This window comes from Octodon degus, unplaced genomic scaffold, assembly GCF_000260255.1.
Source record: "Octodon degus isolate 3935 unplaced genomic scaffold, OctDeg1.0 scaffold00018, whole genome shotgun sequence".
Classification (NCBI taxonomy): Eukaryota; Metazoa; Chordata; class Mammalia; order Rodentia; family Octodontidae; genus Octodon; species Octodon degus.
The window spans coordinates 18,675,159-18,701,706 of NW_004524594.1; the positions used below are offsets into that span (position 1 = coordinate 18,675,159).

General features: G+C 40.8%; 1 protein-coding gene and 2 pseudogenes across 8 annotated transcripts in view; 1 reads left to right on the forward strand and 2 right to left on the reverse strand.

Moving 5' to 3' along the window:
* Nucleotides 1–402, reverse strand: part of LOC111815565 — a 1,053-nt pseudogene extending 651 nt beyond the window's left edge.
* The window catches only part of Ppfia1 (PTPRF interacting protein alpha 1), a 111,923-nt gene that overhangs the window by 66,803 nt on the left and 18,572 nt on the right, over nt 1–26,548 (reverse strand). The gene's annotated exons all lie outside the window — the stretch shown is intronic.
* On the forward strand, nt 22,488–23,028 carry LOC101580023 (annotated as a pseudogene).

Here is a 26,548-nt window from a genome sequence, read left to right on the forward strand (position 1 = left end):
AAAAAAAAAAAAAAAAAAAAAAAAAAAAAAACTTAAAAAAAAATCTCCCATAGACTAGGTGGTTGTTAATTAAAAGATAATTACTTCTCACAGTTCTGGAGGCTGGAAGTCTGAGATCACAGTGTTGGCAGATTCAGCATTGAGAGTCAGACTGCTGACTTCCCTATGTTTTTACACAACAAATGGGTCAGGTTACTCTCTGCAACCCCTTTTAAAAGGGCATTAACCTCACCACCCAAGGGGCTCCACTCTCATGGTTCCAGCTTCTAACACCATCACATTGAGTGTTAGGATTTCAACGTAAGACTTCTGCAGAGGATACACCATTCATACCAAGGCACTAGTACTCTATACCTTTCTCTCAGGTACCAATCCAAAATCTGGTTTTCCACAGTGATGCATGGTTCCATGACAAAATATGTCCATCCTGTTGGAGAACCTCTAGAAAGCAACTCAGCCCAGGCCTTGTTTTCTGCACTTCTTAGGACCCTGACATCCTATAAAGCCCCAGTGTGAATAGCTGAGAGTGGCCTTGGATGGGGACCCTTACTTGAGCCCAGCTTCAAAAAGTGTGCCAGGACTTAGTTTCTTCAGTCCCTCTAACTCTAACCCTGAAGAACCAAATTTCCCATGGCATTATCTGCTGGACGCACACCCTCAGCATATCAAAGAGACCTAGCAACTCATGCCAACCATGTAGGCATCTAGTCTCCTCTGTATCAAAGGATCTTCATCTCATTTGGAGGCCTGGCTGTCTTTTGTTTGCTCCTCTACTTAAATTCTGCTGTTTTCACAGCTTGTGCTCAGAGTACAGGTGTGGCAGAGTACAGGTTTATTCATCTTTTTTTGGGGGGCGGTGGTACCAGGGATCAAATTCAGGACCTTGTGCTTGCCAGGCAAACACTTATTCCACTGAGCTATCTCCCCAGCCCCTATTCATCCTTTTTGGTCAATACTGCAATTCACTTTTCATACCTAGTCTGTGATAGCCACTTGACCACCACAGAGACAAGGCACTCCTCATGGTGCTCTAGTAGAAAGATGGACAAAGTGGACATAACCTTCATGTGATAGATGCTTCGACTGAGACACATCTAGGTTACTAAGCCATCCATGATGGGACTGGGCATGCATATCAGTTTGCTGAAGAGATGGCAACTGAGTTGATTCTGTTTTTTTTTTTTTTATTTTTATTTATTTATTTTTGTGGTGCTGGGGATCAAACAGGGGCCTTGTGCACACAAGGTAAGAACTCTTCTTCCACTGAGCCACATCATCGGCACTGAGCTTATTCAGAATAACAAAATTTTTCCCCAAAACATGAATGCCTTGTGGAAAGTGAGAAGGGCTGGGGCCTGGGCAGCAAGGGTGCGGGAATAAGGTGAGTGGCAAGACTGCGAGAACCCTGTCCAACAGTCAGAGTCTGGACTCATCTGCAGGGGTGCTCTTATCCAGAGCCTGAGAGGGCCTTCAACAGGGAGTGAGCAAATGATCAGTCTCCAGCAGTGCTCAGCATGAGGAGTACTGAGCTAATTTACCGACAGAGAGGAAGATGAGAAACCAGCCGTGATGCCACAAAAGCCCCAGGAAGAAAGAAAGTTCTGAATTAAGATCAATACTAGGTAGAAAGAAACGCCAAAAGAACTCTCAAAACTAAGCAGAAGAATGTGAGACAAGCATCAGATGCCAGAAGCTGCACTCTTCATCTACTTTAACAGGACCTCCAGATACTGTTTTTAAGAGTCCATCAGGGGTCGAGGCTAGGAGTTAGGGAACAGATTCACCCAGGGCTACAGGTATGAGAAGCAGGGCTTCTGGGTCTATTTTAAAGCACAGCCATAATGAACACATTTTAGAGCAATGGGAGTGAACCTGTAGCATACATGTGGCAGTCAACTGTTATCACCGAAAGCTTTAAAAGGTTCATCATCACTGTCTTAGAGGAAAACAGGTCTGAGGATGACTCCAAAAATTACGAGACGGCAGTGACCAAAGGAAGATCTAAGTGGGAAATCTAAGAATTTTATTGGTATTTGCTGATTTTGAGATGACTGCAATGCAGCCATGGGACCATCTCAAATGGAGTTATAATTCTCACTCTGTGGTTCTTGGCAGAATCAGGGAAGGGGATCTCAATTACCGACTTCTTTCCATGCAATTCAGTGTAGGCAAAAAGATGAGGGCCAAATCCTGGACAGTCAACATTGCTAAGTACCACTAGGGAGACTGGAAGAAAAGTGGGAAGGAGACCTTTGAAGCTTCATGTTCTCAGGCGGAGGACCAATCATATGCATGCAGTGACACTGGCAGGTTAAGTCAGCTGACATATCACTGACAACAAAACCTGCTGAAATGGAGACCAACAGTCACTGACAACAGTGGCTTGGTGCAGTGGTGGCTAAAGTGTAACAAAGAACGTGAAGGGAGAAAGTAAAGCAGTGAGTACTGAGAATTTCTCCAAGCAAATGTACAGTAAAGGGGAGAAAAGAAATAGGATAGTAGGTTAAGAGATGGGTCAAAAAGGACCTTCTGGAAAAATGAGACACTTGTATGCAGATTTTAAGAATCCAATGAGTGGGAAAATGGACAGCCACCTATAGGCAAAATCTAGAGGCTAAGAGGAGAAACTAGCTTTTTCTTAGAGAAAAGAATCCCTCACAGTATAAAAATATAGACAACATGGGCACAGGTCCAGGTGTATGGTAGGGGTTCCTGGCCTGCAGGTCCCAGGAGGACTGAGCATCAGCATTTTACTTTAACAATTCCACTTTGAATTAATGTTGCTGCCTTTGCATGAAATACCTCATCAAGGCAGAGCAAGGGGACTTGGAAAGATGTGTGCTAGTTGCGGGCATGGGTTATTTACTGTCTGCAACACAAAAAGGGTGGTACTTGTACTCAGGCCCCTTCGTGCCACGTAAACCTCCACCCTGGGTTCCTCTCATCTACTTTCCTTTAGTCCCTTTCATCCTCAGAAACAGCCCTTATCTTTTACACAGTTTCCCACAGATTCCCTAAACCTCTTAAACTGTTGTCACTCACCTACCATTTCATTTAATTCCATTTCATTTTTTGTCTTTTTAAGACAGGGTCTTGCTATGCAGCTCAGGCTGGCCTTTAAGCTCATTTTGTAGCCCAGACTGGTCTTGAACTTGCAACAATCCTCCTGCCTCAGGCTCCCAAGTGCTGGGATTACAGGAATATGCTACCACACCTAGGGCACCTGCTGTTTTTAGATCTGCCCTCCAGAACAAAAGAAATTATATAATCCCTAATATTTTAAATACAAGTATCTCCAAAATAATTCAACAGCCAATGTCATTCTCAGTTTGCTACTCTGGCTAGAGTTAAAAAAAAAAAAATTATAGAACATGAAGTTTCAAAAACATGTTCCTAAACTGTACTTCCGATTTGATTTGAAACTGTCTTATTGCTATCTGTTTATCAATAAAACTTTGGAAAAAAAAATGTTCCTACTATACTGTTTGTATTATTAAAGAATAAAACTAGTATAAACCTCAAGTATAGCAAATAAATACTCTACCTTTTTATCCTCACAGGAATTTAATTTTCTGTATACATTTTCTTCTTTAAAAATTATTAATTAAAAAACATCTATAAGGCAGCTGAGTGTGGTGACTCATATCTATAATCCCAGCTATTTCAGAAGCTGACTCAGGAGGATTCTTAAGTTCAGAGTCAACCTGGGCAAAGTGGTGAGACCCTGGCTCGAAATTAAGAAACATCTGGGGATATAACTGAATGCTCCCTGGGTTCAATCCATAATACCAAAAAAAAAAAAAAAAAAAAAAAAAGGACAACCACACAACTAACTTCACTTGATCTTAGCCAAAAGGCCGAGAAGCGATGCACACAACTAACTTAAGGTGACCTTTTATTTACTGATACTGTATTTACTTTTTAAAAATGTTTTTGGTACAGGGTCTTCCTATGCAGCTCCACTCATAGTGATCCTCCTGGGATCACAGGTGTGCGCCACCACAGGCCAGGTTTCTGATGATGGGCGGCTGGCATGGCATGTGGTACCAGGGATTGAACCCAGGTCCTTGAACTTGCCAGGGAGGTGCTTAGGCCACTGAGCTATCTCACCTACTCTTATTAGGTTACTTTTTCTAGGACAAAATACTTGACTATGACATTCAAAGGAGAAAAGGTTTATATTTGGCTTATAGTTAGTCACAAGGGTTTCAGGGCATAGTAAGCTGGCTCTAAAGCAGGAGAATCAAAAGGGCAGGGCACAGCAGAGGAAAAGTGCTCACTTCACGACACCCAAGAAGCCACCAAAGCAAGAAATACCCACAGAGAGAAAGGAAAGGGATCAGGCACAAGAAGCCTTCCAGGTTAGGCACCTAGTGACCTCATTTCTCCACCCATGCCATAGACCCTAATGACACATTTAGCTATGAACCCATCATCAGTATTTTGATCTAGTGATGTGGTTAGTGCCCCCGTGGTCCATCTAATTAATTCCTAAAATCCCACCTCTGAATACATATGCATTCTGGAAGACATTTTTGGTCCAAACAATAATATCTACTATTATTAAAGTTTAGAGTAAGCCAGGTGTGGTAGTCCATGCTTGTAATTCCAGCACTCTGGGAGTCTAAGGTGGGAGGATCATAAATTTAAACCCCTCTTGGGCAACTTAGTGACTTAGCAAAATCTTATCTCAAAATAAAATATTAATATGAGGCTAGGAATATAGCTCAGAGAGGACCTGAGTTCAATATCCAATCTCTTCCTATTCCCAAAGTTTCAAGTATTTTCTGAAACTGAACAGATAATAATAATCATTGGGAATATTCATTTAAAATATAAGAATATACTTTAAATGAGCATCTGCTTTACATTCATATGGGGTCATACTGAAATGTTTCTGCCCTAGGTGTTTGTATTCAGTGTTGCATAATAATCACTGGATGTGAGGTGTGAGTATAGTCTTTACCAGTGTATATGCTTTTCTTTTTTTAATCTTTTATTTATTTAGGTGGTACAGGATCTTGCTCTGCATTTGGGACTCACAGTAATCCTCCTACCTCAGCCTTCCCAGTGCTGGGATTACAGGCATGTACCACCATGCCCAGTTTGGGTGGCCAGCACTGTGAGCTCACACGACAATTCATTGCCATTTGACATTCTCTGAGATTGAAAAAGTAACTAAAATTGGTTGGAAACCTTGTTTTCACAGAATGCTTGATTAATGTCGACATTTATCAATTTCTGCATAGAAGTTTCAAATCTGAATAAATGGATAATGGTGACAGATATACAATGCTGTATATGTGCTCAAAGTCCCTAAACTGTTAACCTTAAAAAATGGTTAAGTGGGGGACTTTAAGGGGGTTGTTGTATTCTACCATAATAAAAAAAAATCAGGAATAAAATCTTCTAGTAATACACAGGGTTACAAAATGGAAAGTGGTTCTAATTTTAGCAAATGGAAATGAGCACCAGAAAAACTGACTCACAGACTGACAATGTTTTCAGTCAGGAAAAGCTATTTGCCTCAGTCACATTTAAAAGCATGTCAAAACTGAAATAAAAAGAAAACTGAAAATATTAAAATGAGTAAGCCATACACTGTGAAACCCCCACATCTCGATTAAAAGCACATTAATAATGACATTTTCTCTCTCTCTCATCTCATACAGAGATGGTACAGGACACCGGGACAGACAACAAATCCTATACCTCTGTAAAATCTGATCCAGGACCATCAGTAGCTAACTTTTGACTTGTTCAATGCCACAATGAATGAAACAATCTTGAATTTTTGATTGATGGTTGTGATTCATAAGCAGCAGATTAAAAAGAATAATAATCATTCCAAAAATCCAAATACATTTAATTATTTTCCTCTCTGTTTCTCTTTAAGAAACATACACACTGGTTGGAGCTAGGGAAGTAGCTCAGCAGAGTAAGCAAGCTCAATGACCAGGGTTCGATCCCCAGTACCCTGGAACCCTGGGCTCACGGTGCTGGCCACCCAAACTAGGCAAGGTGGCGGATGACTGTAATTCCAGCACTGGGGAGGCCGAGGCAGTAGGATTACTATGAATCCCAAATGCAGAGCAAGATCCTGTACCACCTAAATAAATAAAAGATTAAAAAAAGAGACAGAAACATATACACTGATAAAGACTATATTCACATGTCACATCCAATGAGTATTATGTAATACTGAATACAAACACCTAGGGCAGAAACATTTCAATATGACCCCATATAAATGTAAAGCAAATGCACATCTGTATATGTTTTTCTTAAGTATATGGACAAAATATGGAAATATATGTACCACACTGCTAATGTTGTTAGCCAATGTAGCTGGGAAAGCAAGTTGGAAAATTTACACACACACCCCTTTTGTGTGTGCAGGGTCTCACTACACAGCTTGGATTCATAGTGGTATAAGCCTGTATGTGAAAGGACGTAAAAACTACTGTTTTCAGCCTCCCTAGTGCTGGGATTACAGGTATGCACCACCACGCCTAGGCTTACATCCCCCTTTAATTTTAATTTCTAAGTATATATTGTTCACACTTTAAAAAAAGAAAAAAAGAACTGGTCTTTTCTCTCTTTCTATTGTTTTTTCTAAGTCAGGCTAAAACTCAAGGACATGACTAGGACTGTCCACATACCTTGCCCAGAAACATCCCCTAAACCATGGTCCTATGGCTTTTATATCTTTCACTTGCTTTCCTGCATCTCCACCATATGGTCTCAGTCTCCACTGCATCCCTGGAAAGGCTCTGGCTAATGCACTCCTCTCTGTGACCCAAAAGGCCAGCTTCTGTCTTCACCTAACCTGGCCTGCTAGGGCAGGGGCTGCAGACACATGGTCCTTTCAGCTCTTCCACCCGCCCCTTTTCCTGCTTCTCCACGCATAACAAATGTGGGTGCCCTGTGGTGCTCCTCCAGGGTGCTGCTCACCCCAGACACCCTGGACACTGTCCCACGTGTGTCCACACTCTGGGTTCTCCATCTACCTACTACACATCTCTACTCAGATATATGTGGGGGCTCAAAACACTCCACCCTGCATTTTCTCTTATTCCAGTCTCCAATTCCTCCTAACCCTGATGCAGAGTCCCTGGAGCCTACAAGGTGGCCCAATGGGTGCCTGGTGTACAGAACAGCCCCAACAAAGTGGTGGCAACAGAAGTCAGCTCCACATGAGTGACCCTGCCTGTCTCATTTCACTGTACCTCACACCAGCACAGTGCAACATTGGGAAACCCTCAGTGCCATTAGCACTATTCTGGTTCCTCTGCTGGACCTCACTGCCTACCTTAGGTCTGCAAACTGCAAGCACCCGTGACCAGCAGCTGCACCTTCGACTTGGGTGATGCCCTTTCCTGCGGAGGGCTTTTCAACTTCCCTTGCTAGACATTCACAGCACATCCTGCCCAGAAGCATTCTGCCCTTTCACTCACAGTGGTGTGCTGTCTTCCTCATGAGCCCAGCAGTTCCCAAGGCAGGAAACCTAATCCTATACGTGCCATGCCAGTTTGTGCCTTCTAAGTGACAGAGATGACATCAAGGGATACCCACTCTCAAGGGAGAACAATGCCTAGTAGAAAAGACAATGTCAGTCAACCATATTAACTCCCAGGCTTTCCAGGTGGCAGGGCATGGCCAATACCTGATGCCACTGGGACTGGATAGAGAAAAACTACCCATGGAATAGATACAGACTTCTGGGCCTTGTCCTTCTGAATCAACACTGGGTAGCGGAGTTGGGGAAGCTGGCAGTGTAGTATCTGGTTTCTAAAATGTTCCCGTGGGTAATTTACTAGCCTTCTAAAGTTTGGAAGCAACTTACCTTTCTTAGGATCTCAGAAACATCAAACAAGTTCTTCCTTCTGACTTGTCTATCTACAAAAAGGACCTCATTCTACCCAGAGCCTACAACTAGAACAAACAAATGAGACAGCTGTAAGCCATGCCATTCAACTAAAAGGCACTAATACTACCAGTCCTGCAGCTCAACAGAGTGTCACAGACCTTCTAAAAGTGATACCAACAATCCACTGCTCTTGCAAGAGCTGCCTGACAGACAAGAGAGGCACTGCTCCATTGCTAAGAGGAAATCACTTCAATATCTTCAAGTATTAATTTCATTCATCATGGCAGTATTTTCTTCAAACAAAAATGTTCTCAAATATAACCTGTGCACTCTTCACTGTTGGTTTAGGAACCATCTTGCTTTTTAGCCTGTTTACCAAGATTTATCTGGGCTAACAACGTTCTCCCAAGAATGGGCTGCGTTCTCAAGGCAACTGGTCTCCTACAGTTGACAAATTATTCTCATGGAAACATAAACCCAGCATCCCTAAGAGCCTGTGCATCTTGGCTTCTGTTTTCTCCCAACACCTTGTCCTTTGCTTATGATCGAATAGTAACCAACACTTTGCCCCCAGGTCTGGGCTGTCTCCTGGAACTGTTTTTGTCTTTGCTACATGCTAAGGAGCCCACCAATACCAATGGTAGCTTGAATTTACCCTATCAAAAACTCTGTGATTTTTCATTTGGAGCAGAACAAGAAGAAAAGTCTCTTTTTTAAATATATGGCTTAGGAAGTTAAAAATGTACTGTGCATCTCTCCTAACTTGTGGTATAACAACTAAGGAGGATGCAGGCTGTATGTTTCGAATTTCAAGCCAGCTTACTTTAGGCCAAATCTGAAAACCTTCATGTGGGATATGGTCTGTTTGCCAACTAGAGTGACACTTCAAGGGGCCAATAATGGAAGGACAATCTAAAATCCATCAAGCCTGCCAGGGCTGAAACTCCACCATTCTTGAAAATTTAACTCTTTTTTTAACCTTATGGGAACTACATTACTACAAGTAATTGAAATACTGGTGTAAATACTTTACACTTTCCATTTAAATTCATACAAATATAACCATAATGCTTTTATTATTTAAAAATTTATCAAGATAAAAATACACAATCAACCATTTTAAGGGTGGTTTTTAATATATTCACAATGTACTGCCACTGCTACTACTTAATTCAGAACATTTCCCTCACCCCAAAATCATTCACTAACAATCATTCCAATCCTTCCTGGGCAATCATCACTTTGCTTTTGTCTCTACGATCCACCTATTCTAGACACTGTAAAGAAATGGAATTATGTAACATATGACCCTTGTATGTCTGGCTTCTTTTACTTCGCAAAATACAGGGTCTTTCATTATGTAGCATGACATAGTGTCATTCTTTTTTATTTCTTTTCCTCTCTAGGAAGTGTTTTGTGTTAAGCAAAATTGGGATTTCTTCAGGGGAGTTAAGAAATATTACTTTCACATATCTTCATATATAATCTTTCTGCTGAACAGTAAACAAAACTTTTTGTGTTTTAGTACTTAAACACAAGTAATCCCTTAGAATAAGTAGGACAATGTTATTAATCATGCCTACTTCAAAATAACTTGAAGTATTAGTGTAAATTACATTTTGTACTTATCAAAATTTAAGTATAAAATCTTAGTGAAAATCCAAAGGAAAAAATTTTACTTATAACTTTAAAACAGCTTGGGAGGGAAGGGAAAATCAAATCGTTAATTTGAAAATCAAGAACAGAAATCCCTGACTCATCAACTGAAATGAGAGCTTTCTGCTATCTTCTAAGCCCATTTTACATGGGTGATATAAAATTGCTTTAAAAAGAACATTAACATTTTACAAAGAATATTAGATTAAAAGTCTCAAATAAAATAAGATTAAAAACACAATATGTGGTACATTAACCTCCGCTTGTAATTATTTTTCAAACTTCCCATTAAGAAAGTGTGAAAAAAAAATCACCATGTGATTCATGGTGTTGTTCATGTTTATAAAAGTATGTTTCCAAATATTTAATTTGGTAGATCTATTTATGTGCCAAAAAATTACTGAATCAAAAAGAAGCCATCTCTAAAGCATGAAACCTAAAACTGCCTGTTTGAACTTGATGGTCTGAAACCCTCATTAAGAATACCACAAAGAGTTGGGGAAATTGCTAGTGGCTTATGCATCTGCCTGGCAAGTGCAAGGTCCTAGGTTTGATCCCAGGTAGAAGAAGAAAAAGAATATAGCATAATCCAGACTGCTATAGATATGACAGCAAGAGAAAAAAGCTTACAACAAAGATTTTTAACAAAAAATTATTGAAAATGTAATTTTATACAAAATATTTAATCTTTCTGATTGGTGAGCAAAGTAATATGGAAAAGTCTCCCTTCCAGGGCTTTCACTGTTCCACAGAGCAGGTAACTCAAGTGATGAATAAATTCCTTGTTTACTGAGGGTTTTTTTTTTTTTTTTTTTTTTAAATGTATTCGCCGCCATGCCCAGCCCGGTCTCAGTGGCCAGCTCAGCGTGTCCAGGGCCAGGGCCAGTGTGGCATGTGGTGCCAGGAATCAAACCTTGGTCCTTGCACTTGCCTAAGCAGGCACTTAGTCCGCTGAGCTATCCTGCCAGCCCTTTTTTCTGAGTTTTTAAAATGTAAAAGTATATTCCTTTTCCCTTGCCTGTCTTCAATGAAGAATGTAACCTGAAGATACTTCCATGATAGTTTACAGCATCCTCCTTTTCTTCGCAGCTATAGCATATCACTGAATCCTACTAAATGTCACAATTTAACTGTTTACCTACTAATGGATATTATGGTCTTACTCCAAATCATTTACTATCACAACACAGCAATGGATAACTTTCACAGAGGTCATCCTACACATGTGCCAAGCATATTTATGGGATAAAAACCTTAGAATTTCTGGATCAAAAGCTATTTGTAATATTAATACTATTAAATTATTCCCATGGGCCAGCCTATGAAACCACCTGTCTCTTTGTACCCTAACCATCATGTCATTTTTTTAAATCTGCCCTCCACTTTCCACTGCTTATGTACAGGAGTCTCTAAAATCTTTTTATGTGCTATATTAATGCCAGCCTGGACACCAGTGGGAGGGGTTTTAGAGGCAGTACTGTTTTTTGGTACATTTTGCCACTCTCTGGGTCTTATCAGGATTGAGGGAATTCTACTGACATTTCACTGGAAATAAGAAACACCTGGCTTGTTGGTGAGATGACAATTCTGCATTTTCTCCAGTCAACAGTTTACAGTACAAAAACCATGTTGTCCCTATTGCATTATGGTCATTAATGTCTCTCTAATAACATCATTACTGGCCTGCTTTTACAATTCTAATACATATTTTTACATACTAGCTATCTTGTCTTTCATGTCCTTGTATATATTTTTCTTTGGAATGGCTTCTGATTGTCTCTTACCTCCAAACACGCATTGTCAGAAGGACAATATATATAAGGACTTCACTTAATTCTGGTACAGCCATGCCCAAGCATTTATGTAATATTTTACCATAAGCTAATCTTTATTTTGTTACAATTACAGTGTTGATTTTCTAAAATTATACATTTAGATATGTTTATAAGACAAATTTTATTTTACAACTTAGAATATAAAAAGGAGATATAGGAATGCTATGGTGCAGCTTTCAATGATAAAAAAAAGACTCACTGAAGCATGTGTGGCACAGGCTCACCACCACCACTGTAGGGTATTCACCTAGAAATGGACCTGCTGGGTTAAGAGTCACGTACTCTTTTTTTTTTTTTTTTTTTATGGACCTGCTGGGTTAAGAGTCACGTACTCTTTTTTTTTTTTTTTTTTTGTGGAACCGGGGATTGAACTCAGGTCCTTGTGCTTGCCAGGGAAGCGCTTATTCCACTGAGACATCTCCCTGGCCCTCATACTCTTAATTAACAGTATTTCTAATGTTATAATTTACAATGCACTAAATAAATATTAATTTTACTGCTTTCGTCATTCTCTTATATGCTTATAATTTATAGTAAAAGGGTTTTTTTTTTTAATGTTTTAACTTAAAAAACAAAGGTAAAGGCCCCAACAACAATAATTTCATCATAGATGATTAGGATCACAGCACAGCACAGTGGAGCATGCCTATAATTTCAGCACTTATAGAGGCTGAGACAAGAGAATCACAAGTTCAAATCCTGTCTGGACAAGTCAGCAAGGTTCTATATAAAATAAAATAAGATTAAAAAGTAAAGTAACATTGATTTTAATTGCTAGGGATGTAACCCAGTGGTACAGTACCCCTTGGTTCAATTCCCAGTACCTAGGTATAGGGGCAGATCGTTTTGTATTACTTCAGTCTGCAAGGCTATTCTTTTCACAGTCCTACACTACTGTCCAATAAAAGGTTGCCTTATGACTTTCTAAACATGATTTGGAAAAAAAATACATTTCAAGTGTCAGCACAAGGGGCAGCCAGAAAGCTCAGCAGATTGGAGCACTTGCTTAGGCAGATTCAGGGACCGGGGTTCAATCCCAGCATGTTGTGCCAGCCCCACTCCCAGGGCACAGTGAGATAGCAATTGAGACTGGGTGTGGAGGCGCACAGCTGTAATCCCAGCGCTTGCGAGGCTGAAAACAGGAGGGTCACTATGAGTCCAATCTGTACAATGAGAGCCTGTAGACCCTGTACTAAATACATTTTAAAAAAAGTCAGCACAATTTTTCTCCATTTGAATTCTTTGCCCTCTTAAACCTCCTTATAGCAATAAGGGAAACAGTAAAATATTATGATTATGTAGCTTGATATGGAAATTAATATTAGTTAAACATTACATGTACGTTGTCTGAGCCCAAATATAAGGCAATTTTGAGTAAGAAGCGATTTTCTTACTTTGCCATGAAAACAAGTGCCCAAAAGCTTTTGGCCATTTTAACAATCAAAGTCAATAGATAGGAAGGTGCACAGACAAAATTGTTTATTGTAGTTGCAGGCAGTTAATGTATATAATATGCTTATTTTCTACTTACAGGTCAACCACATGTATAAAGCATTCCCAGGATCTGCCAAATAGCTTAGTGGATTAAAACTGTGGCAAGCAGGTGCGGGAGCCAGGGCTTCAATCCCAGGCTTGCCATGCAGGCCTCGTCCCCAGGACACACTGAGACCGCAATTGAGACTGGGCGTGGTGATACCCACCTGTAATCCCAGCTCTTGGGAGGCTGTAAACAGGTGAATCATTATGAGTCTGATCTAGTAGTGAGACCCCCTGAACAGCCTGTAGACCTTTCCCTAAAATACAAAAAATTAAAAATAAAAACAAAAATAAAGCATTCCCAAGAAATCCTTAACTGCTTTCCTCTCTTTGCCATGACAATTCAACCTTTTGGCGAGCCATCTGGGCATCCTGTAACATCATGGTTGCTAGCATTGCCACATCCTCACCTGGAAAAGGAGCCGTCTGCTCTCCCTGTGGGATACCAGGCCAGCTAAGGTCACCTCACAAACTGCTGCCAGATCTTAACATAGTGGCTGTGCCTTGTGATGCTGGCAGCAAAGGGACACTACAGCATGGAACAAGTACCACTGTAGGAGGTGTCAGTGTGTGCAGCTCCTTGGGCTTGAGGGGCTGGGGCCAGCCACCCTGAGGGAACAGGAAGATGCTATGAACTCTTCCACAGAGCATGCAGCTCATTGTTTATCAGAATTTTAAAATGTATAATAAGCATATTCCATTTCCCTTGCCTGTCTTCAGTGAAGAATGCAACCTGAAGGTACTTCCATGCCAGACTACACAATCCTCCTTTTCTTTGGATCACTCAGGAGCTGCCCCAAAAGTTTACAGATTAGCTAACCTACTGAAAAACCTTTTTTGGGGGGAAGCAGGGTGACTGGCAGTCGAACTCAAAACCTTGCACTTGTCAGGCAGGTGCTTAAGCTATTGCGGTATTTCCCTGGCTCTGAAAAACTTTGAGTATGCACAAGATTTCTCAACGTTAGTTTCAATATTAATTTGTATTTTTCAAGAGTACTTCAAAAAACTTCTGCAAAGACTAGTTAATCTGCAAAGTAGCTCTGTGGCTCTGACTTGGACAGAAATGCGTAACACTTCCCAAGGCTGCTCATCTGGCAAAAAGGCACAAAAGAGGTCCATAAAACAAGACTCACCTTGCACTGCATGCCTGTGACAGGAATTACTTCTACTCAGCCCCCAGTAGGTCTACTGCAGAGCAGCAACCTAACATGCAACACTGTTACCTGACACTGCATATACCACTGGGACCTAGAGAGAGCCACAATGCAGCACTGAAAAAGTTGAGAAACACTTGACAAAACATTGGGCAGCACTTTAACAGACTGAGGCCAGGGATATAGTTCAGTGGCACAGCCCCTGTCTGGCAAGTGCAAAGTCCTGATTCAAGTCCCAATTTAAAAAAAAAAAAAAACCCTCAGGAAGACCATGATTGAAAATTCAAGCCTAAACACAGAAGAATGGTAAGTGGGTCACCTTCCTTTTAGGTTCTGACATACTCTTGGATGCACTGTGTCAAAGACAGGCAAAAAAAAAAAAAAAAAAAAAAAAAAGGCAGCTCTCTAACTTAGCAAGCAGGCAATTCCAGAATGAATAAAAGGTCTAGATACAAAATTGTAACTGAAAGGTGTTCTATCAGGGATTTCCTCTCATGGCTTTATTATGCTTAAAAAAATGGAAATATGGCTTTGAAATAAGTGGTCTCCAAGTATCTGTGGCTACATTTACAGCATTTGCTGACATTCTGCAGACAAGTCGAAGGGACACAAAGGCTCTAGTGTTTAAGACTGTATAGCAAAAGTTAAATGTAATAAATATAACTAAGCTTGGAAAATGCTTTCTCTTTTATGTAGCTTTCACAACAAGAACGATACTGCCTACCAGAAAACGACATAACATTGGTGGAAACAATAAAAAGAAAGGGCTTATTGTCAACCAAGGAAGAGTCTAGACACGCCCTGATTCCCAGTCCCACGCAGCCCTCTCTCTGCCTGTGCAGATCCTGTCAATCATGAGCTACTCACAAAGGTTCTCAGGGGCCCAGCTGAGCTTCTGGCATCCACGTTCACGTGTTCAGTCTTCAACGCCCTTCCTGTTTCTCTGGCAACTCTTCTCTCACGGGTTCCCCGGTATATCATGCTTCCTCCAGGGACCATGGTTTCCCTATTCCACATCTCTGCTTGGTGCTCCTCTTGCCCAGACCTGTGGCCTTCTGCATGCCAAATAGATCCCCACAACTTGAACTCTGACCTCCCACCTCCTCAGTGAAGGCTCTCTTGGCCCTGCCCTTCCCTAGGAAACACAGGACTTTCACTGCAGGTAGCATAGCACTGCCAACATTTTACTACACTTTTGGAGTCTAGAGTCTATGCTTCCTCAGCTCAGGAACTTCTCCATCACTTTTAAAACTCTAAATCCTAGCAAAAAGTAAGGGTCCACAGTAAATATGTATGGAATTAAATCAGTATTGTCCTACTTTGACAGCTGATACTACTGTTTATAATATTAAAAGTCCTTGGTTTCGTGTACTTGAAAAAAGCCCTTTATTATAAGCAATTTTACCCTCTAATAAGCAGGTATCTCAGAATGAATCAAATTCCACATGCAAAACTATCAAGTACTTTTTTTTCGTATTAGGAACCAAACTCAGGACCTTGTGTTTGCCAGACAGGCAGTGCACCACTGAGCTATATCCTTGGCAGGAAAACATTTCATTAGGGATTTTTTTTTCTTTGTAGTTTCATTAAACTTTAATAAATAGGAACACAAGCTCAAGAATGAGTAGTCCAATAAACTCAAACAACTTATGGAACAATAACAAAAAAGTCTAAGGCACATTGCTAGGTAGTTGTAAAATATAAACTACAATAACTTCCAAAATATTTTCATATATCATCACATTCTGTACTCACCAAACCAGTAAGGCATATCTAATTACCTCATTTTATAAATGTGAACAAAGACTAGGGAGCTTTGAAAGGTACAAAGGTCACTCAGTTAATAAGTGGCTTGGGACTTAGAACCCAAGGCAGATGTTACTTCCAAGGGACAACACAATAGTATCAGAGAGGGGAGTTACCACAGTCTTATCCAATTGTGCTGGGAAAAAGGGGCTGTGCTGAGGGATTTGCATAAGGACAGCAGGTATCTAGGAGACACCTACTTTTTGAGGGTACTGTTGCAAGTGCTTTACGTTAGGTCTCACTAATCTGCTCATATCATACTATTGGGAAAAAGCATCCCACTTTTATACACGACAAAAAAAAAAAAAATCTTAAGAGATGAAATCCCAAGATCAGAAGGTTAGCAGGCAGAGGACCCAAGACTTGAATAGGTAGGAGGAGGACAGTGAGCAAAAAAAATGGGCCAAAAAATAACAGAAAAGGGGGCTATTTTCCATCAGACAATGACCCATCAAACAGAAAAATGCTGACTGACCTCCAAAGGTATCTTGTGAATATATATATATTCACACTGCACCTATGTTGTTCTTAAAATTGAGGCGCACTCTTTAAAAATGCAGTGAAGATAAGTAACATAAAAAGTAAGATAAGCTAAGGCCTCAGTCCCTGATCTGTCCTGTGAGCACTTTGGGAGGTCTAAACACATCCTTCCCCAGGCCTGACTAAGGCCTTCAGACCTGGAGCTGAGTTCAGACAATGGAGAAGCATTTCAGGAGAAGGGACAAGTGAAGGGACAGTGTGGATGGACTGGTCTGGCTAGGATGCAGAAGCACTTTCAAGAGATGCAGTATAGGAGAAGTGAGAAAAGCCAGAACAGGCTAGAAAGTCAAACTTTAGATAGTGTCCCTTCTTCCTTCAAACAGACATATCAAAGAACAACTTTCAAAACAGTGAGAGATGGGCCTGGGGATATAGCTCAGTAGCATAAGCACCTGCCTGGCAAGTGCAAGGTCCTGAGTTCTATCCCTGGTACAGAAAAGGAAAAAACAAAAAACAAAACAAAACAAAAAAAACCCAAAAACAGTGAGAGAGGTTAACACATTCCCACTTGATCCATCAGGCCACATGCATGGTTGTCCCATGGGGCAGCTTGAATCACAACTGGTACAGAGAGATCTAATTACTTTTATCAATCTTTTTACTAATAAAATAAAAGGTATATAAATAGACCAGATCTAGTTAGTTTGAATCTGAATTATTGCTCATAATAAAATAATAATCAATGGGGCTGGTGAGATGGCTCAGTGGTCTAAAGCACCTACTTAGAACAAGCTTAGCAAAGCACACGGACCGCGGTTCAATCCCCCAGCACCACATGCCAGCCAGCTCCGCCCCCTGGTGGGCTGAGCTGGCCACACACACATACACACACACACACACACAAATAAAATTTAAAAAAATAATAATAATCAAAATTCAAAAGTGAATAGGTCATAACACTTATTCAAAAATTATATATTGCTTACAAATAAAAATTCCAAACAAAAAATGAGAACCATCACCAAGGAACAACAAATAATAAAATAAAATTTTACCACTGAGCTTAATCTAGCTGTGACATGACGATGACTTTTGGTTTCAGTGTCTTATATTAAGAGCACCCGCATCCACAGGTTAGCCATATAATGATGATCAAATTCAAATCTGAGCTAGTCAGCAGTGAAACATGAATTACAGCTCCTCTGGGAACATGTTAAACTGGGAGCAGTACGACATGTGCTGTCTGTATGGAAAGTGAGTGGAATATGGAAGAATAGATGGGTATGGAGGTCAGAAAACAACACCTTGAAAGGACTGTACCAAAGGATACTGAGGATCAGCAATGAGCGCTGAAGGGTGATGCACAGAGAAACCTGCACAGAGGATGAGGACGCAAAGAAGAAACTGACTTAGAAACAAAGATGAGCACCATGATGGACATGCGGTACAAAAGGATAGCCACGTGACTGTGTCTACAACACACTACAAAATGCAGGGCTGGGGCTCTAAATGGACTGAAGACAGAGACTGCCTTCAGAAATGTGGCAGTGATAGCACAGAAGAGAAGAAATTTCTAGGAAGACCACAGGAGAGATCAGACTTTTAGATATTTCCCAGTCACAGCCATCTTCCTTTATTCAAATGAAGATAATTACCCAAACACCTCTTGTGTTGCTTTTGGTGCTGGCTGGGGATGGAACCCAGGGTCTTGTTCATGGTAGGTAAATGCTCTATCACTGAGCCATACCATCAACCCTTGATCCAAACATCTTTTGGACAGCAAGTGCTTCCTCGCCTCCCATTCTTCCACAGGTTTCCTCCATGTAGAGAACACAAAGGCCTGCCTGTACTGCAGAGTAAACCAAGGAGCCATGAGCAAGGCCACCAGCTGAAACTTTGCAGTTTTGAAGCTACAAATAACTAGGGTCCCACCCTGAATTTGTTTTGTTAAATGGAGCCGCAATGGTAAGTTGCTAAACGAAGAAAGAACAGCTGTATCTAGAAACGTGCTCTTTAAATGGCAGACAGTTAATGACTTTAGTATGTGTTCATATCCCTAAGCAATGGTACCATAATGCTCCTAATGAGAGACACCTGAAGATGAAAGTACAGTGGAAGCACTACCAATAGTGTTTCAAACACAGGAGAACATGTCCTCTATGCTTTCACCAAGTCAACTGTCACTGTGTCCATGAAGCCTCTGAGGAGCAGGAAGGGTAGCTTTTAAGTCTGACAGCAAATGTCTATAACCTGGTATCAGCATGGGGAAATACACACTAGGAAAGGGCACTTCCTGCAATACCTGGCCCTTCTAATAGCAACCATTTACAGGAGAAATACAGTTCAAGGAACACAAGGAAGAGAGCAGGAAGAGCCAAGAGTATAAAAAGCAATCAACTTACCCACAGGAATGTGCTTTCCAGCAATCTCCTAATTCACTGCTAAACTCTTTTTGAAACAAGTAGTTTCATGGCTTACACAAGGAAACAACTGCGGAATGTTCATTCTTTCCAACTGAAAACTTTAATCCTAATCAGTCACTATCATTTCTTGCAAGGGCCTTTCTACTACTCAGCTGTAAGATACACTACTCATATTCTTTTTCTCCCCATATTCTCTTCTCTTCTCTTCTCTTCTCTTCTCTTCTCTCTCTCTCTCTCTCTCTCTCTCTCTCTCTGAGAGAGTTATTAAGGATCAAACCTAGGGACATACCATCACTGAGCTACATTTTCCTACCCCATCCACAGGGTCTCACTAAATTGCCCAGGCTGGCCTTGAATTTGCAATCTTCCTGCCTCAACTTCCCAAATACCTAGCATTATAGACATGCATGACCATGCCCAACTTCATACACATATTTTGTGAAATATTTTCCTATTTTGTCTCTTTGAGGTGAACTAAAGATAACTAGGTATAGTAACAAAAATAACAAGCATAGTCATACAATAATAGGTGACTGACAGAAGAAAGAAAATCCAAAAAGCTAATGTGGTTTTCTAGGGGCAAGTCAAGGATGGGAAAAATTTACATGCCAAGTTTTCCTGACAATTCCAGCTAGGAAGCAGCACTGTCACCACTATGTAAGGGAAGCCACCTGCTTTCCTCAATTTTAGAGGCTTGAGTACCAATTTCAGTTCTGCTATTGCTGCTTGTCACCCTTTTTGGCCACCTAGCATCTGAACTCTCTCTCTTCCTATAACTAATGGCCTACCCTTAAAGAATAGTAAGCAGCCAACATACCATTTGCTCTCTCACCCTGTTTTGCACCTGCCCATCACCCCAGAGGTAACTCTGAACAGCCAGGACAGTGGTCTAGAGGTGAGCCAGGTGCTTCATCAGGCTTTGCAGCACAATGGAGCCCATGGTATAAACCCTGGTGCTTCCACCTTCCTAGACTAAAGACACTGTGACCTACTCAAGAAGCTTCCAAGCCAGATATGGTCACTGTAACCTACTCGAGAACCTGCACACACCTGTAACCTAGCACTTGGGAGGCTGAGGCAGGAGGACTGCTATGAGTTTGAGGTCAACTTGGGCTACAAAGTGAAGTGAAGGCCAGCTTGAACTGCACTGTGAGGCTCTGTCTCAAAAGGATTAAAATAAAAATACTTCCAATTATTTATTTTTCTGCACTCATCACAGTCTGTAAATAAGCCCCTTGACTTAGCATGTATATTTTACTCATTACTTGTATTTTCACATCTAGAACTTCACCCACTTCTCAGTTAAAAGCATAAATGCATATTAAAAACACCACCACTCTTAAGATAGTGGTGGCCACACTGAATGGAGGCAGAGAATACTACTGTAGACAATGGTCATTTCCATGGTGTTCACACACATTTTTATCCTTTTGCACTCACCATGATTAACTGTGGGAATCATGAGGAAAAGCATTCTTCACTATAACCAAACTTGATCACCCATTATGGCAGTGACCTCACACTATCTTCCTCACAACCTTGGGAGACAAGCCCCACAGTGAGCAGCACAGCTGAACTGACAGCTCAGACCCAGAGTCTGAGCGTCTACAGACAAACTCAAAGCCACAATGTACTAACAAGCAATTCTGTCTGTAAACCACAGAAACCAACACAATGAAGAAAAGTCTGTCATTTTCCCTTTTGACTACTAGCCTTTCTTGCAGAATCTCCATTCTTAAACTCAGGATATGAATGACATCCCCAATCAAAAGCAAGTTTGGTGACTGTCAGCAGCTGAAGGATGTGGACATGCCTCTACAAATCTGGTGATAACAAGGCTTTCAATAACAAAGAGTTAGTTGTGGGTACCCACACCATCAGTAAATTTGGTGACTGTCAGTAGCTGAAGGATGTAGATATGCCTCTCCAACACAAATGTGCCACAAGAGGACAGACTTCAGCATCCATATCATGGATGTCTCTCTGGGTGGTCCTCCTGCATGGCCTTTACCAACCTTCACCAATCTTCTCCAACCATACATAGGTCAGGTTTTCTGCAGCTGAATACTGAAGTCAAATACAGACTCTCACAACATGCAGATAGTTGTTATGAAAGCACACAGCACAAAGGGAAGTTCAAGACCACCTAGGTCTTGAACCTTTTAGAAGGTTGGTGAACCTTTTAGAACTTTCCCTATCATGGGTATCCTTTGTTATCATTGAAAGTTCAAATAGGTTCACCATCACTGCCTTAGGGCTTCCAAATATCCCCCTAGGGCCCCTGTAGGGGTTAGGGTAAACAGAAGACCAATGGGGTTTTAGTAGGTGACACTACAGGGCGATCGTCTCTCACCTGAGTCTTCTATGCTGGTTTGTTTGCCTCCTGAAAAGACTCAGAAATAGACTTCTAAATTGCTTTAAACCACAGATCCACCTACCCTCTTAAACTTCTAAGAAGTAATCTCAGGTCCCAAATTGTGACAAACAGGTTGACTGTGACAAACCAGCAGTGAAGCCACCATGCTTCCACACTGCAACCCTGTAGCCTGTACATGTTAAGGCCTTGCCCCCTGTGAAATAAAAACAAGGGCTGATAGATTAAACTCCCTAGCGCTGCATTTTAGTTTTCTCTCAACTGCTCAGTGACTTGTTTAAAGTTATCTTTAAAATACACTCGCAGGTTGGTAAATTTTAACTTTACAACAGACTAAGAATCACCTGACAGGAAATAAAACAACAGTGATATACACTTGATACAAGGCTAACATATGATATACTTGAATACCCTTGTTTTGTACTGAGAAAAAGTTTTTGCAAACAAGAATGAAGAAGGGTCGGCCAGAGAGCTCAGTAGACTAAAGTGCCCGCGCAGTGACCAGGGTTTGATTCCTGGTGTGCCATGCTAGCCCAGCTCCCCAGGCGCACAGAGACAGTGACTTAGACTGGGTGTGGTGGCGCACACCTGTAATCCCAGCACTTGGAAGGCTAAAAACAGGAGGATCACTACAAATCCAATCTGTGAAGTAAATCCCTGTAGACGCTATACTAAATACATAAAAGAGAAAAAAAAAATGAAAAAAAACAAAGAGAACTAAACAAGACACTTAAAACAGGTGACTGTTAAAAATATTCTGGGGATTAGAGAAAACAACTTCAGACATGAGAAGCTCATTTTATTATTTCACAACACATCAGTGCATACCCACTGTGCCCAGCCCTATGCTCACTACTAGCAACAGGACGGTGCCAGGCTGGATGCAAAGGAACCCAGCTAGCCTCAGGTCTACTCCCTAGGCAGAGGGGAGCTCTGCAGGAACAGGGAAGGGCAAAAGGCAGCTGGTTAGGAGATAAAGACTTTCTGCTATGGAGCCACTATATGGGATCTAGGGCAATCCAGGGCTATCCACACAGTTGTACCCAATCTTATATCATATTCAAAGCGCTCTGGAGTCAGACTGCCTGAGTTTAATGTGGACTCCATCACCCAGTAACCACAGGACCCAGAGTAACTGCCCTGTCCTCTTTGTGCTTCAACAGAATACAGTCTAATATCTGTTTCACAGTCCTTTTAAGAGGGTTTCAGTAACATCATTTCCATAAAGAGGACTGGAGATAATAAATGCATTATATCACTTAACCTCCTAAACACCAACACAACCAGAGTTCAGAAAATGTTTAACACAGTAAACAGTCAATAAATATTTGCTTTAAGAAACACAAAATAAGGGCCAAGATGGATCTGCTGCAGGTCTTGAAGCGCGGGCTGCAGCAGGTCAGTGGGCACGGCGGCCTCCGCGGCTATCTACGGGCTTTCTTCAGGACAAATGATGTGAAGATCGGAACGTTGGTGGGAGAGGACAAATATGGCAAAAAATACTATGAGGACAACAAGCAATTTTTTGGCCGTCACCAATGGGTTATGTACACCATGGAAATGAACGGCAAGAACACTTTCTGGGATGTGGATGGAAGCATGGTGCCGCCCGAGTGGCATCGCTGGCTTCACAGTATGACTGACGACCCTCCAACAACCAAGCCCCCCACAGACCGAAAGTTCATTTGGAAGACGCATCAGTTCAACATGAGCGGCACTCCACAGCAGTACGTACCGTACTCCACCACTAGAAGGAAGGTTCAGGCGTGGGTCCCACCTTCTACACCTTACAAGTGAAGACAGCAAGAACCCCTTGCAGCCTGTGAGATAGGGCTTTTCTCAGAATTGCACTTGGACTGTCTCCTCTTAACTTGATTAAAATTTGTTTGACCAAAAAAAAAAAAACCAAACAAACAAACAAACAAACGAAACACAAAATAATCATTCCTAATTTACTGATGAGAAAACTGAAAGCTCAGAGATGAGGTGACTGACTAATATAAGGAAAAGGTGGCCTGCCCCAAGTACATGCTCCACCCAAAGACAACTTTTCCTTGCCACTTAGCCATCTTAACCTAGGAATCCGACATATACTTACCTAGGAATCCATATGGGTAGAGGACAGAGTAGAATATATTTTACAGAAAGACACAAAGAGTAAGTCAAGCAAGGATGTATGCAGTATGCAGCTTGTTTAAACCATACAGAGTTTAAATCTTCTATCAAGTAGATTTCATATTTAGTCACAAATGAAGTCTTTCTTTTATTTTTTGGTTTTTTTTTTTTTTCTTCCTGAGATAGCATCTCACTATGTTGTTCAGTCTGGTCTTGAACTGGCCTAGAGCTTGTAGCAAGTTCCTGCCTGAGCATCCCAGTGCTGGAATTACAGATGTGCACCATTACACTTGGCTTTACAAATGTCTCAGTTACTCTTCTCTCGTTGCTGGGACAAATACCCAACACTCAAAATTAGGGAAGGAAAGGTTTATTTAGCTCACAGTTACTGGAGGTTTCAGTCCATACTCAACTGGCTCCAAGGCAAAGCGATACATGGCAGGGCAACCTTTCATGGAGGCAGCAAAAGAGCAAACAGCAAGAGCAAATGGGAGGAGTAACACAACAATGGTTACAGAGAACAAGCCTTCCTTAAATTATGTTCAGGCTATCCTCCCCAGGTTAGGTACAGTACTCATACCCAGTAATCCCAGTGGATCATGACTTAATCACAAACTCTAGAAGTCTGCTCCATGACTTACATGAAGCTTTGGCAGGACAACTAGACACAAACCACAACAACAAATGAAGCTCTTTAAGTTTCAATTTACAGAAAAAGAAATCACATCAGACTATTCAAATTAATATGCAGACTATTTAAAATAATCTTAATCCCACATCTCTATTTTAGGATACACAGGACTCAATGACCTCATGTATCATAAATTACTTCTGAGGTGGATTTAAGAGAGTACTATGGATCCCTAAAAGCAACTTCAGATTCCAGAGATCAACTGATCAAAAATACTGATGTTAAACAAAGCTTTTACTTTTTAATGTATGATTAACAACTTTGTGTCACTGCTTGAAACTAATTTTTATATTAGTATTGGCAAAGGTCTAAAACTACATAGGCAAGAGGGATAATTAGCCCATCTGTAAAGCAGAAAAACTTGGAAATGCAGGGTAAGTTTCAAGGTCCCAAATTTATTTTTGGAACAAAATGAAATTTCCCCCTCAGAATAAGAATGAGACTCTGTGAAAAGCAAGACTATGAACTACATGGGTGGACCTCCCTTGCCAAGCGAACCACAATCCAAAAGTCTGTAGAATTCAGCCAAGTGCTTACTTTTAGCTACACTGAAAAAAAATCTACAAAGTAGAAACCTTTTGTCCAAATCTCTAAATTAGCATTAGCAGGCACCAAGACAGCTTCAGCTCAGAGTGAAAAGGGAGCAACATTACAAATTACTCCAGAACAAACTGTACAAACTGGGACTATCCTGGCCTATCTGAGACCAGTGGTCACCTCACTTATAAGGGATGTTAGAACATGGTTAGAAGACTTTCCAGTGCACATTTTTACACAGTTCTGCCTTGTGATCTATATAAATGTGTTATATATTTTAAAAGAGTAACTCAAAATGATAAATTTTACAAATAAAACACTTGGCTGAATTCAAATCTCAACATTAAGAATAAACTGAAACACTGAAGATGTCAGAGTGGTGAGCAACAGAGAAAGAGCCTCTCTGAGATTTGCTATCTCGAAGCTAAAATACAGCAATGTCTGTATTTGGAAGAATTTGAAGGGCAAACTGAAACCCACAGGGAGAGCAGAGACTTCAACGAAGCAGGAGGTGGCAGATGGCTTTCTCCCTGAGCCCATACTCACTAAATAGGAGGGGCAGCTCAAATCCCTGCAGACACACCATGACTACTGGTGACCCCAGAGGCCTATGTGGAGAAGGACAACCAGTGGAACAGAGTAGTGGATGCAGCAGATATCAGTGACTGAAGTTACTCAAGGTCTCACGGCACTCCCAGACAGGGCGACTGACGTGTAGCCATCTTGGAGAGGGACAAACTGAACTCAGAATTTAACACGTGTACAGGCCAGCTCCATCTAGCTGCTCCCAGTCTCAGGGTGAGGTTGCTGAGTTCAAGCCAGCAGGAGGTCAGGGGGCAGAGTTCACACAGGGTGTTAAAGGCTGAAAAAATCTGGTTCCAGCCTCACAGCCAAAAACAAGCCTGAACTTCAGTGGAACTGAAGGTACGGGCTTGCTGGGATTATACACTATCCCCTCCCCAACACACATAAATTTATGGCTGGTTTACTGGAATTAATGAACTCGGGTTTGTACTCTGTGTGCTCATGTTGTCTACCAGGGACATCAGAGACACCTTGATTTGAAGTGGACATTTTTTATTTTCTTTTTTTTTTTTTTTCTTGTTTGTTCTTGTTTTTATGAGTATGAACATGATTTTTAGTTTTGTTGTTGTTCTGTTCTTATTTTAATTTCTTCTCTCTTTCCCTCCTGTCTTCACCTGCTTTCCAAAGCTTATATAATCTTTGTCGTCCAGCCTTGTTTCTAATCTCATCCTCTTTTTCTATTTCTCTATTTTTCCCCTTACCCCTTTTGAAAATTTTTCCCCTAAGGGTAAAATTGCAATAGTGAGGGTATATTTTTTATATACAATTTTCTAGTTTAGTTAAGATTCTGTTATATAATTACAAATCAGGTCATAAACTTAAAGGTACCAAATTAATAGCTATCACTGTTTATCATTTTCTAGATTGTGTTTGATGCTATTGTTATTGCTGACTGTACTACTTTAGCTAAGGTGAGATAATTGTTCTAATCAATTGTTTTTCCTGGTATACCAAGACTGAGATTGCCTAAGGATCATAAACAATACTACAGGCAAAATGTAATGTGGAAATGAGATAGATAATCTACTGTTACAAATGGATGAGTCAACTTGATAAAAAAATCAACAATGAAAATATCAGAACTGAACCAAATTTTGGGCCAAATGGATTTAGTAGATGTCTACAGAGTGGTCCACCCCAGAACATCAGAATATACATTGTTTTCTGCTGCACATGGAACATTCTCCAAAACAGACCACATTATTGCTCATAGACCATGCTTAAGTAAATGCAAAGGAAATGAAATTAGTCCATGTATATTATCAAACCACTGTGCAATGAAACTGGAAATCAATAGCAAAAAACTACAAGAACTTCAGAAACACATGAATATTAAATAACACCCTCATGAACAATCAATGGGTCACAGAAGAAATTAGTTTCTACAATTAAATGATAATGCTAATACATCATACTGGAACGTGAGGGACACAATGGAAACAGTCTAATGAGGGAAAATTATAGCAGTGAATATACATATCTGAAA